Source organism: Macrotis lagotis, chromosome 1 (assembly GCF_037893015.1).
Source record: "Macrotis lagotis isolate mMagLag1 chromosome 1, bilby.v1.9.chrom.fasta, whole genome shotgun sequence".
NCBI lineage: Eukaryota > Metazoa > Chordata > Mammalia > Peramelemorphia > Peramelidae > Macrotis > Macrotis lagotis.
Genome location: NC_133658.1, coordinates 171,526,395 through 171,544,662, shown reverse-complemented (window position 1 = coordinate 171,544,662; position 18,268 = coordinate 171,526,395). Strand labels below are relative to the sequence as shown.

The window sequence follows — 18,268 nt, the reverse complement described above, 5'->3', positions numbered from 1 at the left end:
TCTTCCTCGAGAATGGGAATATGCCTCTGATTTCTGCCTTGCAGTCCCATTCCATTCCCCATTGTGTCCTGTGGGGTAGAGGTCAGCAACCTAGCTTCTGGTCCCCTGCATAGGCATTATTTGGATAAGAGAGGTCATTGCTCTCTATACTCTTTGCCTCAGCTACTGTGAAGTATTGTCAGTATATCTGCTTCTCTCAGTCTCCCAAGAGTGTTGTAAAAATCATCCCTAGCAGGGAAAGGATTGTTCCCCCTAAAGGCTTCCATGAAGACCAAAAACCATCAATCCATTGTTTCAGGATGGTGACAGAATTGACCTTGTTGTATCTCATCTACATATTTATAAAGTACTATGCAAATATTATGCCTTTTGATCTTTATAGCAACCTGTGAAGCAGAGGAATCATAAGCAGGAGAACTGGGACTTCCTTAGTTTTGGAACTCTCAGATTGCAGCCTGTCTATAACAGAGAGTCTGAGTCTCTTACCTGGGGCTCAGAGTAGTTAAGTTATTCAAAGATGAACAGTTGTGTCTTCCTCACCCCAGATCCAACATTCTATTCACCATGTTCCCTCTCATGAGATAGATAATATAAGAATTATTATCTCCATTTTACAGATAAAGAAATGAAGACTTAGGTTAAATGACTTGTCTAAGGTCACATTACTAGTAAATGGCGAGATGACGATTAGATCCAAATCTTCCAACTTTATAGAACTCTTTACTACACTGTACTATTGAACCTTGAACCTCTGTCCAGTTGGATATTTGTTCCATCTATTTATCCATTCATCCACACATTCATGCATCTAGAGTTTTCACAAGTTCTCATTGAGATGCTGAGTTTGCATAAATGAGGACTAGAGTAACACACTGAAGGACAGAATTAGGACAGATTTAGGACTCAAATTTTCTAACTCCAGTTAGAAAACTGGATCAAACAAAGGGTATCCCAAAAGTCTTCTGTGCAGTTTCCAGTTTTTAAAGGCCTAGAATTGCACTAAACATTTTGGGGCATCCTATAAAAGGAAATGAAATTTAATAAGCATAAATGGTAAAATTTTTTATATGGATTAAAAAAAAATCAACTTCACAAAGAAAAAAGACCTAGATATATATCAGTGTGTTTGAAAATGATTAGAAGAGTTTTTATCAAACTATAATCACATTCTGGGTTAACTGTGTGAAATGTTAGTTAAGATGATTTAAAGTATGTAAAGGGTTACAAAGACAACAGACTCACTCTCTCCTCTAGAGTCATCTGGGTCCAGTGGCCAGATATGGAGCAGTATGAGTGGAAATGGCCTCAGATGCAGTGGGATACCTTGACCATATGACTGAGGCAACATCCATTCAGTGATTAAGGCTAAGTAAGAAAAATATCTACATCTAAAAGGAAAAAAGTGGGGTGAGGAGCCGACAAAAGAGATATTGAGGGAGTGGTTTGAAAGGTAGGAGTCAGGCTACAATAATAAAGTAACACAATAGCTAAAAAAATTGTTATTAAGAAGAAAGAGTTGTCAAAAGTTGTAGCAAAATTAAGGAGGATGAAGATAGGGAGAAATATTTGATTTGGAGATAAAGAGATCTTTGGTAACTTTTGAGATTACTGTTTCAGAAGAATAGTGAAAATGGAAACTAGATTGCAAGAGATATAATATTTATCTGTTTTTCGTTTCTCCTAATAGATCATAATCTCCATGAGGACAGAGATCGTATCTAATTTAACTTTTATATCTCCCCAGTATATAACATTCTACTTTATACATAATAGGTGCTGTAAAGGAAAGAACATTGAATTTAGTTATGTGACTTTGTGCCTCAGTCTCCTTAATTATAAAATTATGTTAGAATAAATTATGTCCAAAGTTATTCTCAGTTCCATATCTATGATTATTATTCCATAAATCTGAAACTTGGTACTCTCCACCTCTGATTACAACTTCTTAATGTTGCTCCATTTGTTCCCTGATGCCAAGGAGACCTCCTATCACCTGATCCTTCCTCTTTTATTTAAGCCAATTAGGTTTAATAGTTCTTGTTCTTCTTTACTGAAAAGGACCAAAATGACATCGCTATGTTAAGAGACAGGTTTCAGTGTGTCCAACTGTGACTGATCAGACTACTATGAGCTTAGAATGCTCTACTACAGGTGGGGCACAAATAGTTCATGTAAATACTTGGGATGGGTCTCTAAACTTGAGCATCTCACAATTCATTTGAGCTACTTCAATTCTACTTTGCTCTCTGATGAGGGTTATTTGGCTTAATAGGGTCACAAAGAGGCAAACACAACTGAAAAATGACTGAACAAAATAAACACATGTATATTTATTTATATGTATGTTTGTGTGTCTGCATATATAAAATCTCTCTCCCAACTGAATTTTAAGCTCTTAGAGAACAAGTTGCTTTTATATGACCTCCTGTTGTCCAACACAGTATTTTATATATATAATATATGTATATTATATATACATACATATATATATATATATATATATATAAAATCAACTCAGCAAATACTTGGAGTTTGGAATAAGTAGAGGGGATGAGCGTGGTGAGAAGCAGCAAGTTGCTGAGCAAAGAAACATACAGGGATAGATATCACTTGGGACATTTTCTTCAGATTAATCTGATATTGATCTATCTAATGAATGGCTTCAAGGCAAGAGCACCACTTAATAGGATATAGTGTTAATATAGGCAATGACCACATTGGTATGGAAGGAAATAGACTTTGCCTTCAGAGTCACCAGGACATGCTGATTGCTTGAATGTAGGGATTATGGGAGATGAAGTAAACAAGGATTTATGCAGAGTTAAGACCCAGAGTACTGCGAAAATGATGATGCTTCAGACAGAATAAGGGAGTCAGAAAGGGAAGTCAGTTTTATGAGGGTGATGAATTTGGTTTTTAATAACAGTCACTGCAATGAAATGCAGAAAAAGTGCTGATTTTTGTAACATAAAAGTAAATAAACAGGTCGGTCTCTCTCTCTCTCTCTCTCTCTCTCTCTCTCTCTCTCTCTCAAAAATCCTAATCCAAATGAAATGGGGATGCTAAGCAAGGAGTGGAAAGATGAGAGAAACAAGTTGGATGGTTGTCTTCCATGTTCTCAGATTGTTAGGAGATCCTCCAATGAAAACATGAAGAATTAGGGCTGGTCTATGGGAGGTGGGGTTTGAAAATGGGTCAGGTGGGTGTGTCTGATGTTCCCATCGTCTGAAAATTTTGGCCTGGAGGTGCATGTGTGTTCTGAATTTGCAACAGCTCTTCTGAATGTCTCCAAGCAAGAGAGAGCAACAAAACTTTTGTTGACACTTACGTTTCTGAAACTTGGAAAATTATTTTGCTCCCAGGCATTTCTTTGGGGGCCAAAAATATGTGCCCAGCTGTGCTTCCCCAGGAACCTCCGGCTGGCTGCTCTGATCACATTGTTCTAACTGCCCTCCTCATTCTCCAGGGGAAGCTGTAGTGGAGAAGGCCTCTCAAAGGAGGAAATGAGAAATTGGCAAGGGCCAGGGGACAAGGCTATTTTTGCTTTGATTTTATATTTATTTATTTATTTTCCCCAGATATAGAACTTTCTTAATTCAGTATTTGAGGAAAGAAGGAAAGTTTTGACAAAGGGATTAAATTGTTTAGTGGCTTTTGGCTCAGTTTTGAGGAGTCAAATGATTTCCAAAGCATTTTTGAACAAGCAGTGGACTGGGGTGATCAGCAACAAAAATTTTGTCCATATTCACCAGCTGCCTGCTCCATTTTCTTTTCTTGCTTTTTTCCAGAAACTTAGGTTGTGCCTCTAAAATATTTGACACCAAGATCTTAATTTCTTTTGAACCTTTTCTTATCTTCCTCTCCTCCTCCTTTCCTCACCTTCATGGATCCTTCAAAGTCTGGAACTTCCTCCAGTCTGTCAGAAGAACAAGGAAATTGGGAACAACATGTTTATGAATTTCTAACAAGGAAGTCATGGACATATCCATAATTTTATATTATCAAAGAGATAGCTGAGATATAATGGTATCAAATAGCCTGGTTTGAATTACAGTTTTGTTACTTTCTGTCCTGTATGATATGGAGCAAATTGCTGAATCATATTCAGTTATTTTAAAAAAACTGAACTTTATCAATAAGGAGCCTTCTAGTTTGAAATCCAATGATCCTAAAATATTGTTTTGGTTCAGATAGTCTCTTAATCTCCCACCCACCCTCTACCCCATACCTTTGCACAAGTGCTTGCTTATGGAATGCACTCCCTCCTCACCTCTATCTCATAAAATCCCTAGTTTTTCCCAAAGTCTGGCTCAAGGGTGGAGTCAAGATGGCAGAATAGGTAACAATCCAAATGGACTGTCCAATATTCCCTTCAAAATAACTCCTCAAGTTGTAAATGGATTCACCCTTTCTGGAGAGCAATATGGAACTATGTCAAAGAGCAACAAAACTGTTCATACCCTTTGACCCAGCAATTCCAATTCTAGGCCTATACCCAGAAAAAAATCATAAAAAATGGGAAAAGTCCCATGTGTTTCAAAATATTTGTAGCAGCTCTTTTTGTAATGGCAAATAATTGAAAGCTTATGAGATGACCATCAATTGGGGAATGGTTGAACAAGTTATGGTATATGAATGTTATGGAATACTATTGCTCTATAAAAAACCCATTAATGATTGGACTCTAGAGAAGCATGAAAAGAATTACCCAAACCGATGCTGAGCAAAGGGAACAGAATCAAGACAACAATGTATACATTAACAACAACATTGTGAGTTGATCAACTATGATGGATGCAGCTCCTCTCAGAAGTTCAGAGAGCTAGGATGACCCTAGGATACCTGTTATGGAAAACATCATTCACATCCAGAGGGGAAAAACAAACAAACAAACAAAACAAAAACAAAAACAGAATCTGAATGAACTCTACTTCTTAAAAATTTCTCTTGCTTTTCCTTCCTATCCCATGGTTTTCTTTCTTTTCCCTTAGTCCTAATTCCTCATCCACAAAAATGATTAATTAAAAACATATTAAACACAAATGTTCATGTACTATGTCCATTAGACTGTTCACTACTGAGAGGAGGGAGGGAGAAGGAAGAAGAAAATCGTGTAACATAAATATACAAGTGGATGAAGGTTGAAAAAATTTTATAACATATAACTGGAAAAATAAAATATCAATAAAAAATAAATAATAAAATAAAATAACTCCTCAAATCAAATTTTGAAGAGGCTACCAACAAAAATGAGATATTTTTCCAGACTAAGACAACTTAATGGGTCAGTAAGAGAGCTAATACCCAAGTAGGGGCTTAAATGAGTACACTAACAGCTGTGGTGGGCTTTGGAGGCAACTGCTATAGCACCAGCAACTTTGGGAGCTCTCTGTCCAGAAACAGACTAACAGAAGGGATCAGAAAGAGATTACAAGATGCCCTTTGCTGGCACTGGAAAAAGGAAAAAAAATTCAGGAGTAAGGATCACACAAGATTTAGCAGCTTCCTCATGAAGGAGTAGAGGGCTTGTAATATGATATTTCAGAAAGCAAAGGAGCCAGGATTACTACTAAGAATAACAACAGCAAAACTGAATATAATCTTTCTTTAAGGAGAAAAAAAGGGTATTTTATAAAATGGAAGACTTTCAAACATTCCTGATGAAAAGACCAGAACTGAATGGAAATTTTTGCATTCAAACACAAGATTCAAGAGAAGCCTTAAAAGGTAAAATGAAAGAGGATTCATAAAAGTCTCAATAAAATTAAACTTTACATTCCTGAATGGGAAGATTATACATGTAACTTTTAAGAACTTTATCATTATTTAGAGCTGTTAGAAAGACTCTAAACAGACGAGGGCATGAGTATAAGTCAATTATGTTGGATTTATCTGAAAAAATGAAAGGATGAAAAAGAGGGAAGCATGGGAGAAGGGAGAAAGAAGAAAGGAGAGGTAGAATGAAAAAAAATTTCTCATACAATATGAGTACTGAAGGAAGAGTTTCTATAGTGGAGAGGGAAATGAGGAAGGGGAGGGGTAATGCAATGCTTGAACCTCACCCTCATAGGAGGGAGTATAAAAATCAATCTTACCCAATACAGAAATAGAAGGGGAATAATGTGATAAAAGAAAAGGAGGAAGGACAGGTTAAGAGAGTCAATAGTTAGAAACAAAACAGACTTTTAAAGAGAGACAGGATGAAAAGAGAAAGAGACAAAAACAAGAAAATAGGATGGAGGGAAATTCACAATTAGAAATCATAATTGTAAATGTGAATGGGATGAGCTCATCCATAAAATAGAAGCAGATGGCAGAATGGATTAGAAACCAGAATCAACAACATGTTGTATTTAAGAGACAGAAATGAAACAGGAAGACACACATCGAGGTAAAATAAAGAACTGAACAGAATCTGTTATGGTTCAGGTGAAGTTAAGAAAAAAGGGCAGGGGTAGCAATCCTGATCTCAGACAAACAAAAGCAAAAATAGATGTAATTAAAAGAGATAGTTAAACACCATTGTGCTAAAAAAAAAAAGGTACCATAAACAATGAATGTATAGAAAGTTTTGTGTTAAGGAAATCGAGTCAAATTTGGAAAATAAGAGCCATTCTCCAGTTGACAAATAGTCAAATGATATGAGCAGACAGGTTTCAGAAGAAATCAAAGCTATCTATAGTCAAATGAAAAAGTGCTCTAAATCACTATTGATTAAAGAAATGCAAATTAAAATAACCACATTATACCTATTAGGAATGATAAATGCTAGAGAGGATAAGGGGAAAAAAGGTCTACCAATAAATTATTGGTAGAGTAATGAAATTGCCAGTTATCCTGGAGAATAATTTGGAACTATGTCCAAAGGGCTATATATATATACCCATACCACTACTAGATCTGTGACCCAGAGAGATAAAAGAGAAAAAGAAAGGAAGGAAGGGAGAAAGGGAGAAAGGAAGAAAGAAAAGAGAGAGAGAGAGAGAGAGAGAGAGAGAGAGAGAGAGAGAGAGAGAGAGAAGGAAAGAAGGAAGGAAGGAAGGAAGGAAGGAAGGAAGGAAGGAAGGAAGGAAGGAAGGAAGAAAGAAAGAAGAAAGAAAGAAGAAAGAAAGAAAGGCATATTTAAAGCAGCTCTTTTTGTGATGGCAAAGAATTGGAAATTGATGGAATACTCATCAGTTGGAGAATAGCTAAACATAATGTGGCATATGATTGTGATAGAATATTGTATTATAAGAAATGAAGAAGGAAATTTCAGAAAAAAAACATGGCAAAACCTATATGAATATCATGATGTATAGGGAAGTATGAAGAACTAGACAATCATTGTTTCAGGGATATCAATATTGTAACAAAAATCAACTGTGAAAGCCTCAACAACTCTGATCAATACAGTGATCTAAGATAATTCCAAAGGACTCATGATGAAAAAATGCTATCTACTGCTCCAAAGAGGGAACTGATGAACTCTGAGAACAAACCAAAGTATAATTTTTTTTATTTTTTTATTTTTTGTGACATAACTAATATGGAAATATGTTTTGCATGATTTCACATGTATGATTGATATTACTTGACTTCTCAGTCGGTGGCGGGAGAGGTAGGAGAAAGAGAATTTATGAATTTACAAATTTAAATTTAAAATTTAAAAAGAAAAGAATGTTTAAAAAACAAATAAAAGAACAGCTTAAGAATCACCTGCTCCAAGAGATTAGCACTCTCCCCTGCTTGAAATTACTCTATCCTTTCTATTTATTTGCTTATATATAGATTTTAATCTCCCATGTGCTCCTTGAGAACAGGGACTGGCTCTGGTTTGTTTGTTTTGGGGCTTGATTTTTTTTCCCCCCTAAGAATCCAGCTTAAAATTCATTCATCTAGGGAGCTCCCTTTGAGGAAGTACCCATAATAACAGTTAACATTTATATTGCATTTCAAGGTCTACAAAGATTTACATATATATATATTATATATATATATGTATATATGCCTATCTTCCAGACACAGGGATAGATTCTGGAGTATAAAGATGGGGAAAAAAGAAAAGATAAGAAATAGTCCCTGTTTATGAGGAGCTGACATTCTATAATATTCACAAATATATAGATAGATAGATAGATATAAAATTTAAATTTGATTCTTATAACAACCCTGTGAAATAGATATTATTATTTACAATTTATAGATGAAGAAACTAAGGCAGAGAAGGTAAGTGACTTGTACAAGGTCACTTAGCTAGTAAAGCTTCTAAAACAGGATTTGAACTTGTCTTCCTGACTTCAGATCAGGAATCTTATGCCACCCATCTTGCCTCACATGACCAATGTAGGTGGCACAATGGAGGGGAAAGTCAGGTTTCAAGTCAAGAATGAGCTTCAGACACTTCCTAGGGGTGTGACCCTGGGAAGTCATCTAATCTCTGTTAGCCTCAGTATCTTTACCCGTAAAATAAGGATAATAATAGCACTTACTTCCCACACTTTTTCTCTGAAGATAAAATGATACAATACTCATAAAGTGTTTAGCATAGTACCTAGAGCATAGTAGCACTATATCAATGTTAACTATTGCTATTATTGTAATGCATAATCTTATGGTCAAAATTAAAAAGCCTGTGTGTCAGAAGGGATATGTGAACTCTGGTCTTTCTAGTCCAAAGGCTGGCTTTCTATGGACTATTCCATGCTTCCTCTAACCCTCTACATAGTAGGTCTATTGAATTGAATCTCTGAAAAAGAATATCAAGTCCTGCCAAGTCCTTTAAGACAGAAATCATTTCATTTCCTTGGCTCTTCTTCTAATCACTCCTGCTGCCACCCACCAAGGCAACTTCATTATCAAACAATCCTCCCATCTGGATTACAATCTTCTGGAGAGGAGATGGTAGGGGAATAATGAGTACACAATCACCTAGAAGAAGGAGCAAAGAGGGGTCCATCTGAAGGGGTGTCTGGAGATAAAGAGCAAAGATTGAAAAAAGGGGGCTTTAGCATGAGGGTGAGAGTGGGGGTAGGCACTGAATAGAAGAGTTGTTAGAGGGGAGCAACCTTGATTCCAAGATCCATCTGCCTTTGTTGAAGAAGGTTAAATAAGGTAAGCTACTGGAAGCAAATTGGGAAGGAGGGAGGCCAGTGAGAAACCAAGGGAAAGCTGAGAGCTGTCTCATTTAGTGAAATTTCCACAGAAAGAGGTGGTTATTTGGGCTGCAGATTCTGCCTTAAGACAAAGTAGGAAAAACCAAATAGGAATGCAACATCTGGGCAACATTCCTTACAGCCCAGCTGGAAATCAAATCAGCAAGAGGAGAGCTGGCAGGGTGGGTCGGGCAGGGGAAGCAATAGATTCAATAAAAGTCAGATTCAAAGTATGTTTGTTCATGCCTACTATCTTCCAGACACAGGGATAGATTCTGGAGTACAAAGATGGGGGAAAAAACAAAAGATAAGAAATAGTTCGTTCATGAGGAGCTCACATTCTATAGTGTTTACAAATAAGTGAGTATGAGTGGATTTCAGAGATAAAGGTGATTTGACTAATGATGGGAGGGCATCATGAAAGGCTTCCTCTTGGTAGCATTTGATCTGAGGCTGGAAGGAAACTGGGGGGATTCCAAGAGGCAGAGGTGAGGGTGAGGGGGAACCTCCCAGCCTGGGGACCAGTTGTACAAAGACTCAGAACTGGAAGATGAGATTTTGAGTTAGGGAAGTAGCTAGTAGATAAGTTTGAGTGTGAAGGAGGTTGACCCTCCTGTAAAGAGCTGTAAAGGATCTCAAGGACCCCTAATTTTATAGTTGAGGAATCTGAGGTCCAGAGAAATTTAGTGATTTAGGTAATAAACATCTGAGGTGAATTTGGATGTCTTCTGACTCCAAATTCAACTCCCTTTCAATGGTAACTAATTCTTATTCAGGTTTAAGTTGGATGAGACAGGCTCTTAGCCTTCATCTAACTGAGATTTTTTCCCAAAATGCAAGGGGTTGCCTTAGAAAATATTGAGTTCATGGGGGCAGCTAGGTGGTGCAGTGGATAAAGCACTGGCCCTGGAGTCAGGAGTACCTGGGTTCAAATCCTGTCTCAGACATTTAATAATTACCTAGCTGTGTGGCCTTGGGCAAGCCATTTAACCCCATTGCCTTGCAAAAAAACTAAAAAAAAATGAGTTCCTTCTTAGAGTCTTTTTGCAAAAAAAAAAAAAGACATTTGCAAAAATCCACCTTTAAAGATGTTGAAGAGGATAAGTTATCCTGGCATAAGATAACTTAATGTAAATACTCTTCCATCTTAATCCTTTCTTTCTCCTTCTCTCCATGCCTACAATTTTCTTCGCAGTTGAAAACAGTAGAAGATCAGGGAATAGTGAGTAAGGCAACTTGTCTAGAGATGAGTACATGAAGGAGAGTAGCATCAATTCATCAACAAGAATTTTTTAAATGCCTCATGGGCCAGGTCCTGTCTTAGGCCCTGAGGATACAAAAAACAAAAACAAAAAAATAGAATGTATACCTACCCTCAAGAGGATTGGGGGAGGTTTATATACATATATATATACAAGGAATAAGGTGATTTGTCCCAAACTAAACTTTTCTCTTCCTCAGTCCCTCACCTCTTCTAAATATCCCTACTTTTATCAAAGGTATAGCCATCCTTCTGATCTCCCTTGGCTGTAACCTTGTTATTATATTGGACTTTCTCTCTCTCTCTCTCTCTCTCATTGCATATGCTATTTTGACTTTTGGATGCAACATCTCTTGCATAAGACCCCTTATCTCTGATTCATACAACTATCAATTCAATTGATACCATCATTACTTCTTGCTTGTTATTTTAACAGTCTCCCTGCCTCAAGTTTCTCATCACTCCTGTCCATCATCCATACTTTTGTCAAAGTGATTTCCCCTAAACAAAAATTAGGTCACAAATCTCTCCATCAAGACCAGTGACTCCATATTGCAACTAGAATCAAATATTAACTCTTTTGTTTGGTTTTTAAAGCCTTTAAACAACAGGACCCCCGACCTGTCATTCCTTCCTCACTGGATATCACTCACGTCTGGCTCTCTGTGATCCAGAGAGCCTTCTCTCTGTTTTTCACATATTTTATTTATTGTCTTCATACCTTTGCACTGGCTTTTCCATGTGCCTAGAATTCACTTCTACCCAACTTCCAATTCAGAGGGGTACTTACACTCTGGAGAAGGAGGCAATAGAGAATAAAATATGGCTAGAGATGGGGACCTTAAATTATGGAGATATGGGTTTTCTATTATCTTTTGTAATTAGTGGGAATCTAGGAGAGTATTTTTTATATGAGTGACTTAAAAGTTTCATATTGGAAAGATTACTTAAGTAATGTAATGAAGAATGGGTTAGGAAGGAGATAAAAGTGTTAGTCAGGTAGGTGGGACAGCAAATGGAGTGCAGGTCCTGGAGTCAGGAAGACTCATCTTCTCTGAATTCAAATCTGGTCTCTGCCTATGTGACCCTGAGCAAGTCACTTTACCATATTTACCTTAGTTTCCTAAACTGTAAAATGAGTTGGAGAAGGAAAGGCAAAACACTCCAGTATCTTTGCAAGAAGACCCCAAAATGGGGCATGAAGAGTCGGACACAACTAAAAAACAACTGAACAACAAAACTCTTAGGCAGACCAGTGAGACAATTTTGGTGTGTTGGTGAGAAGAAAACAGTTAATATAGGGGCAGGGTGGGCATAAAGGGAAATTTCCAGAAATGTTTAGGAAGTAAAAATGGGAGGACTGTTTGAACACGAATTAAATATAACCCATAGGTGTCAAACCTAGTGTAAGAGTAATAACAGCTCATATAAATATTTAATACCTGTGATGGTAAAATACTATCCACATCCAGAGAAAGAACTGTGGAATCTGAATGCAGATCAAAGCATACTATTTTCACTTTTTTAATTTGTTTTTTGTTTTTTCTTTCTCATTATTTTTTTTGTTCTGATTCTTCTTTCATAGCATGTGAAATAATATGGAAATATGTGTATGTGGATAGAGATAGAGATGATAGAGATAGAGATGATAGAGATAAAGATAGAGATAGAGACAGAGATAGAGATAGATTAGATATAGACATAAATTAGATGTAGCTAGATATAGGTGTAAAACCTTTATCAGATTATTTGCTATCTTATGGTAGGAGAAGGAAGAGTAGGAGGGAGAAAACTTTATAAAAATAAATATTGAAAATTATCTTTACCTATAATTGGAAAAATAAGTGAATCCATTTTAAAAATAAATGCTTTCTAATTTTTTATAATTGAAATTTTATTTTATTTTCTTTATTTTCTTTTTCCTCTTTACATGGAATGGTAGTTTTTCAATATTTATCCATTTGCAAATTATGAGTTCTACATTTTCCTCCCCCCCCTCCCATGGTGGTAAACAGTCTGGTAAAAGTTGTACATGTATATTCCTGTTTAACATATTTACATGTTAATCATGTTATGAAAGAGGAATTAGAACTAAGGGGGGGGGGAACATGAGAAAGGCAGGAAAAACATAAAAGAATTGTTCAAAAAGTGATCATAGCATGAATTCAGACTTTGCAGTTTTTTCCTCTGGATATGGATGGCATTGTCCATAGCAGGTCTCTCTTGATCTCTGAACTGCTGAGAGGAGCTATATTCATCATAATTGATCATCTTACAATGCTGTTATTTATGTATACAATATTCTCTTGGTTCTGCTCACATCATGTGGCATCAGATCATGTAAGTCTTTATAGACTTTTCTAAAGTCCAATGGCTCATGACTTCTTATATAACAATAGTACTCCATAGCATTCATATACTATAACTTGTTCAGTCGTTCCCCAATTGATGAGCATTCCATTAATTTCCAGTTCTTTTCCAGTACAAAAAGAGCTGCTATAAATATTTTTGAACATGTGAGATGTTTACCATTTTTAATGATTTCTTTGGTATACAGACCTAATATGGGTTCTGTTGGATCAAAGGATATGATCAGCTTTGGATTTTGGCCATAGTTCCAGATTGCCCTCCAGAATGACGGGCTCAGTCCACAACTTATCAGCAAAGCTTAATGTCCCAATTTTCCCACATCCTCTTTGATCATTTTAGTCAATATGATAGTTGTAAGATGGGTACCTCATAGTTCTTTAAATTTGTATTTCTCTAATCAATAATGATTTAGAACCTTTTTATATGATTATAAATAGCTTTGATTTCTTCATCTGAAAACTGCCTGTTCCTATCCTTTGACCCTTTATCAATTAAAGAATGACTTGTAGTTTTATAAACTTGATTTGGTTCTCTATATATTTTAGAAATGAGTCCTTTATCAGAAACACTAGCTGTGAAAAATTGTCTCCCAGCTTTCTTCCTTCTTTCTAATCTTGACTGCATTCGTTTTATTAGTGTAAAATCTTTTTAATTTAATATGGTCAAAATCACCCATTTAGCAATTTATAATTTATAATATTTCTTGTTTGATCATAAATTTCTCCCCTCTTCATAGATGACAGATTATATTTACATATAATTGGAAAAATAAATAGATTTGTTTAAAAAGTAAATGCTGATATGGAACCATACTCAAAGAGCAATAAAACTGATCATACCCTTTGACCCAGCAATACAAATACTAGGTCTATATCCAGAAGAAATCATTTAAAAATGGGAAAAGTCCCACATATTCCAAAATATTCATAGTAGCTTTTTTTGTAGTGGCAAAGAATTGGAAATTGAGGGGAGGTACATCAATTGGGGAATGGTTAAACAAGTTAAGTACATGAATTTTATGAGGTACTACTGTTCTATAAGAAACCATGAATGGTCAGACTCTAGAGAAGCATAGAATGTCTTAAGGTATCTGATGCTAAGTGAAGGGAGCAGAACCAAGAGAACACTGTACACTTTAACAACAACATTGCAAGATGATCAACCTTGATGTATGCAGCTCCACTCAGCAGTTTAGAGAACTCAGACAACCCTGGAGACCAGCTATAGACAATACTATCCCCATCCAGAGGAAGAAAACAAAACAAAACAGAACAAAAAACCCTATAGAATCCTAATGAACACTATATTCACTTTTTAAAAACTTCTCTTATGTATTTCATTCCTATTGCATGATTTTCTTTCTTTTCCCTTAATTCTAATTCCTCATACAGAAAATGACTAATCTGTAAACACGTTAAACATAAATGTATATGTACAATATTCACCTGACTAAGGAGAGAGGGGTGGGAATGGAGAGTAGAAGAAAATTACATAACTTAGAAATATGCATATGCATATGAATGAATGTTGAAAAACTTTCATAACATGTAATTGAAAAAAATAAAATATCAATTGAAAAGATAAATGTTGGTTGATTTGACCTTTTTTTCCCCCTTAGAAAACAGAAGTACAGATATATTGTTCATGCAGAATTAAAATACACATGAATTATATTAGAAGCATTTTGGATCAAATGTGTAAATCATTTTGTTTTGAAATAGCTTATTGATGCTTTCTTCTATTTTTCAAATTTATTCTTATTTTCCATTGACTGATATCTTCCCTATTTCTGCCTTTAATTCTTTTCTTATAATAACTACAGTTAAGTAAAACAATTCAACATATTGGTCATAACTAAAAAATTATATCTCATTCTACACCTCCATGCCACAGCTTCTCTCTCAATAGGAGGTAGGCACATTTTACATCAATCTTAAAATAATGATTGGCCATTGTATTGAGTTGCAAAGTCTTTCAATGCTGTTTTCCTTTCCATAATTTTGATAATCATGTGCATTCTTCTTTGAGCTGTTTATTTTGTTCCACATGAATTCATGAAGTTTCTCCAAATTTTTCTGAATTCTTTATGTTCATTATTTCTTACAGTATAATAATATTTCATTGCATTAATATAGCATAATTTGCTAAGTCATTCCCTAATTGATAGAAATCCAGAATTTTTTCCTAGTTCTTTACTACTACAAAAATTGTTCCTATAAATATTTTTGTATAAATAAGAATTCTGTCTTTAACCTCCCTAGGGCATATGTCCAATAGGAGTATCGTTGGATCAAAGAGCACATTCAATTTAGATACTGTGGGGTTGAGGATGGTAAAATGTCCAATTATTTCTCAGAATGGTTGAACTACTTCCCAGTTCAATCTAACAAGGCATTATTATGCCTATATTCCTGTAGCCTCTCCAGCATTTTTCATCTTTTGTCAACTTTACCAATTTTAGAGTTGAAAAAATTAAAATTGGTTAAATTTGCCTTTCTTTTTTTCTTTTTAATTTGAAAGTAAATTTCTGTTCATATATTATGAGGTTTTTTTCCTTGTTCAAAAAGAATGACATTGATAAAACATTTATAACCTATATCAAATTGCTTGTTGTCTTGGGAATGGAAAGGGGAAAGAGGAAGAAAAATTTAGAACTCAAAATCTGATAAAAAAATGAATGTCAGAAATGATCTTTATATGTAATTGGGGAAAATAAAATACTATTTAAAAGGGAAAAAAGAACAACAGTTTATTCTGAACCCATATTTTCCTGCTTAAAATTTTCTTTTAAAAATTATGAATATAGCAATCATTAAGTAAACAAGCATTTCAATATATGAAGAATAAAAGAAGATGGTCCATGAAACTATGACCATGTTACATTTTAAATGAATATGTAATTCAGTCAGTCAGTAAACATTTATTAAATATTTTTGCAACAAATTCTGCTAAGAGCTGGAAATACAAAAGGAGAAAAACAGTACCCCTGCCTTCAAGGAACTCACAATCTAATGGAGGAGACAATAAGCCAACAAATATGGACAATGGGCTAGATATAGAATAAATAGAAAAAAAATTAAAAGAGGGAAGGCACTAGAATTAAGAGGGTTAGGAAGATTTTCTGTAGAAGATAGAATTTTAGTTGGGATTTGAAGGAAGCCAGGAAAGCTCAAAGGCAGAGATGAAGAGGAAAAGCCTTCAAAGATAGAGAAAATGCCTACAGACAAGAGATGAAATGTCTTTTTCTTAGAATAGCAAAGGAGACCAGTAACCCTGAAGTGAAGAGTATTTCAACACAGTAGTGATAACAATAGCACTGTATCCCCTTGTGAATCTTTTATTTTTCTTTGTTTTTATTTTAAAAAATAAATACAAGGGATATTGTTGCCTTATATCATCTAAGTTTCCTTCTATATTCTTTCAACTCACCCTCCCATAAAGCTGTCCATATAACAGGGATTTGTAAAAAAAAAAATTTTATTTTTTAAATTTTTAAATTTTTTAAAATTTTTTAATTTTTTTAAGTTTTGATTTCCAGATCACTTCCTTCCTCCCCTACCCTCTTCCTGAAACGATAAGAAATCAGATATAGGTTGTACATGTGCAATTACGCAAAACATTCCCATAATAGTAATTTTGTACAAAAATATTCAGATAAAAGAAAAAATGAAAGAAAGTGAAAAATAGCATGCTTAGAATTTTAAAAAAAGGAAATAAGGAAAAAAGAAAGGAAAAAATATCGAAAAATCTTATCAAAAAGTTGAAAAAAATCTAACAATTTTTTCAGTGTTCCAAACTCATAGACTCCCTAAAACACATGCTTCTCCTCAAAGGAATAGGGATAAGCGTCTTTTCATATTACTTCTCTGGAACCAAGCTTTTTCTTTGTAATTTTGCATCAGATTCTTACTGTTTTAAGATGGTTGTTCTATTTTCATTGGTGTAAATCATTGCATCCATTGTTTTCTAGGCTCTGCTTACTTCACTCTGCATCAATTAATGTAAGTCTTTCCATGCTTCTCTGTGGTCATCATATTTGTCATTTCTTATGTCACAATAATATTTATTTAGCCACCTCAGCAATCAATGGGCATCTACTTTTTTTCCAGTTATGTATTACCACAAAAAGTTGTTTCTATAAATATTTTGTTGTATTTGGGCAACCTTTTATTTCATCAGTGGCCCCCTTAGGGTATTTGCCTTGCAAGTGGAATCTCTGGGTCAAATATTATGGATTGTTTAGTCACTTCTGTTTGCAAAAGTACAAGCTGCTTTCCAAAATGATTATACTATTTCACAGCTCCAGATATAAAGCATTAAGGCCTCTATAGTTCCACAACCCCTTCAACTTTCCCTATTTCCATCATTTGTCATCCTTACCAGACAGCTGTATATTAAATGAGGCCTCAATGTTGTTTTGATTTTAGTTTATAAGTAGTGTTTCAGAATGATTCCTTGCTTATTCCTTGTTATTTGCAAGTCTTTTAAGAATTGTTTGCTCATATCCTTTGATATTTATACAGTTCTGAACATGAGACTCAATAAATGCTTGTTTCCTTCCTTTTCCATCTAATGATTCATTCTTTTAAATCACATCAATTTCCAATAAATTTGAGATATCCTGCCTTATCACAGCTATTTACCACAATGATTCTTGCGTAACTACTTCTAATTGTATTGATTTTGCTTGTGTAAAAGCTATTCAATTTTATATCATCAAAATTGCCCCCTTTGTCTTCTCTTACCACCTTTGTCTAACTTACTAACTTTTCTCTAGTGTCTTCTCTTACTAACCTTTGTCTCATTAAAAATTCTCCCTCTAGCCGTACTTTTTTCTATTAACTTCTTCCATTCTACTCTTTTGGGGGGGGGGGGGGTGAGGCAATTGGGTTAAGTGACTTGCCCAGGTTCACATAGCTAGTAAATATCAGGTCCTCCTGATTCCAAGACTAGTGCCACCTAACTCTCCTCTAATTTTTAATTGATGCCAATTTGACATATAAGTCATGTGATATAAGATACTGGTCTAAATCTAATTTTTATCAATATGTTTTCCAGTTTCCCCAACACTATTTGTTGAATGGGGAATCTTTGTCTTAGTAGTTGATATATTTATGTTTGCTGCCCATTAGGTTATGTTTGTTTCTGAGTCTTGGGTATCCAGTCTGATCCAATGATCAAATTTTCTGTTTTTAAACTGATAGCAAATGGTTTTGAGATCTGATGAGACTAGTAAGCTTTCTTCATTCTGATATTTTCCTTTATTTCCCTTGAAATTCTTGACCTTTTGTCCCTCCTGATTAATTTTGTTATTATTTTGTCTAGTTCTATAAAGTAACTGCTTGGCAGTTTAATTGATAAAGCACTAAATCTGTAAATTAATTTAAGTTACTCCTATTTATGAGCTTTATAGATTTTAGATTTTTGAGATGAGGAAGTTGAGGGCAAGGGAAATGAACGACATAGCCATTGATATATAGATAATAAAAATGTCAGAATCTGA

General features: G+C 34.9%; 1 long non-coding RNA gene across 9 annotated transcripts in view; it reads right to left on the bottom strand.

Moving 5' to 3' along the window:
- LOC141504412 (uncharacterized) overlaps positions 1 to 18,268 on the bottom strand; it is a 135,483-nt gene that overhangs the window by 12,672 nt on the left and 104,543 nt on the right. For all 9 annotated transcript variants that reach the window (XR_012473358.1, XR_012473356.1, XR_012473354.1 and 6 more), the window contains one exon: positions 3,329 to 3,916. This is a non-coding gene — a long non-coding RNA (uncharacterized LOC141504412). The remainder of the gene's footprint in view (positions 1 to 3,328; positions 3,917 to 18,268) is intronic.